Genomic DNA, 2,360 nt, shown 5'->3' with positions numbered 1-2,360 from the left:
CCCCCCCCCACACCCTCCTCCACACACCCCAAAATTTGCACGACGTACACACATTTTTAACCCCAAATTATACATACAAAGCGTTCTATCCGTATTTGAGACTCTTAGCGAGCATTTTCGAAAAAAATTCTAAAAAAATTTCCCTTTCCCCAGGGTCAGTGTCAAAAAATAAGCAACAAAACCTCATTGCCGTACTCCAACTCAAAAGGGAAAAAAACTGGCAACTCACCCTGAACCCTTGAGATCTCCAATTTGCCAAGCTGATTTTTTTTCGTCACCAGATTCGTAATATTTATTTGGTTTTCGTTGTTAAAGTTTATTAGTACGGTATTGCTTTTACAGACTTTCATTAACACGTTTTTTCTGTTAGAATAGGATCGGACTCCCGGGAGAGTTGCCAGTTTCTCCTTTCCTAAATATAATATAGAAATCCTAGACCCCAACACGTAACAGGCATTGCAAACCAGAGAAGCTGTGGTACCATCATTTACAACTACCCAGATGGCTAATAGTAGATATATCAAAGGGGAAAATGTAAATTTTTTAAACAAAATTTAAACCTTTCTAAGTCTACACAAAATAGGTAGTGATGGCATCACATTGAACAAGCAGCATTTATCAAAATTAAATGAACCCTTACACAGTGAAGTGATAAGTAAGGTTGTCTATACCAATCTCCTTCATAAAGTAACTCCCCAAAAAAAGGAATGGGTTATGGCATTCCCCCCAATTTGCTATATGGGCAGGGTCTCTGGTTCCCTTTAATACTAGAAGTTTCCCTAAAATTATAAACTTTTCCATTCTTCCCACCCTCCCTCTCCCCCCCCCACTCACAGCAAAAATTTTTTTTCACAATCTAATACTTTGTCACTACTAAACACTGTTAACATTTTAGGGAAAAAATGGGCATCTGACTGCGCTCATTTTTGCTAAACAATTAAAATCATACCTAATTTAAATAGATTCCTGCTACAGTTTTGTTGAAAATAACATGAAAATACAAAATTTAAACCCATAGGTCTCCAATAACAATTAGAGTCCGAAGGGCAAAAAGTAATTTTTTGAATTTAAAAGGAATGAAAATGTAAAAATATTTTAAAATTTTAGAAACTAAAAGGGAACTGGCCCGGTCGGGAGAAAATCTCCAAAACCTGAGAAACTCCATAACGGGTTTGGCCTGGTGAAACTCCTCCAGAAGGACCTGAGAAACTCCCCGAAGGCCGGGTGAAACTCCTCAAAAGGACCGGGGTAAAACTCCTCAAAGGACCTGGTAAAACTCCTCCAAAAGGACCGGAAAAACTCCTCCAGAAGGCCCTGGTGAAATCCCCAAAAGGACCGGGTAAAACCCCACCAAAGGACCTGATGAAACTCCCCCAAAAGGCCCTGGTAAAACCCTCCAAAAGGGGGTTGGTAAGCTCCTCCGAAGGCCCTGGACCGGGAGAAACTGCTCCAGAAGGACTGGACCTGGAGAAACTCCCCCAAAAGGGCCCGGGAAAAAAACCCCTCCAGAAGGACCTGGAGAAACTCCCCCAAAAGGACCTGGAAAACTCCCCCAAAAACCTGGAGAAACTCCCCCAAAAGGGCCCGGGAGAAACTCCACCAGAAGGACCTGGAGAAACTCCACCAGAAGGCTGGAAAAATCCTCCAAAGCCCTGGAGAAACTCCCCCAAAAGGACCGGGAGAAACTCCTCCAGAAGGACCTGGAGAAACCCCTCCAGAAGGCCCTGGAAAACCCTCCAGAAGGCCCTGATGAAATCCTCCAGAAGGCCCGGGAGAAATCCCCAAAAGGGCTGGAGAAACCCCTCCAGAAGGACCGGGAAAACCCCCCAAAGGGACCGGGAGAAACCCCCTCCAAAGGACCGGGGAGAAACCCCACCAAAGACCGGGGAAACCCCCCTAGAAGGATGGAAAATTTTCCCCAGAAGGCCCTGGAACCCTCCAAAAGGACCGGCCCGGAGAAACTCCTCCAAGGCTGGTGAAACTCCCCCAAAAGGCCCGGGTAAAACCCCTCCGAACCCCGGGGAAAACTCCAGGGGGCCTGAGAACCTTCCCTGAAGGGCCAGACCCTGGATAGGTATAGTGCATACCTGCATATGGTTTGTTTCTAGCTTACTGCTGGCGTCACCACATTCTTTACCGCACTGCTACTGTTCAGCGATAAGCTCATAAAAAAAAAATTTTTTTAATTTTTAAAATTTTAAATCTCCGTTCGTATGCGTATTTGATTTTTTTTGACCTGCATAGTTGTAGTGCAACATCAGGATTAACAGCCATTTGGTCCTTTTTTAGTGGTTTTGATGTAGATTTTCCCCGGTGTATGGAATTTAAAGGAAATTATCTACAAAAAAAAAAATGTTGCC

The sequence above is a fragment of the Penaeus monodon genome, chromosome 28 (genome assembly GCF_015228065.2).
Source record: "Penaeus monodon isolate SGIC_2016 chromosome 28, NSTDA_Pmon_1, whole genome shotgun sequence".
In the NCBI taxonomy this organism is placed as follows: domain Eukaryota; kingdom Metazoa; phylum Arthropoda; class Malacostraca; order Decapoda; family Penaeidae; genus Penaeus; species Penaeus monodon.
This window is presented reverse-complemented; position numbering follows the sequence as displayed.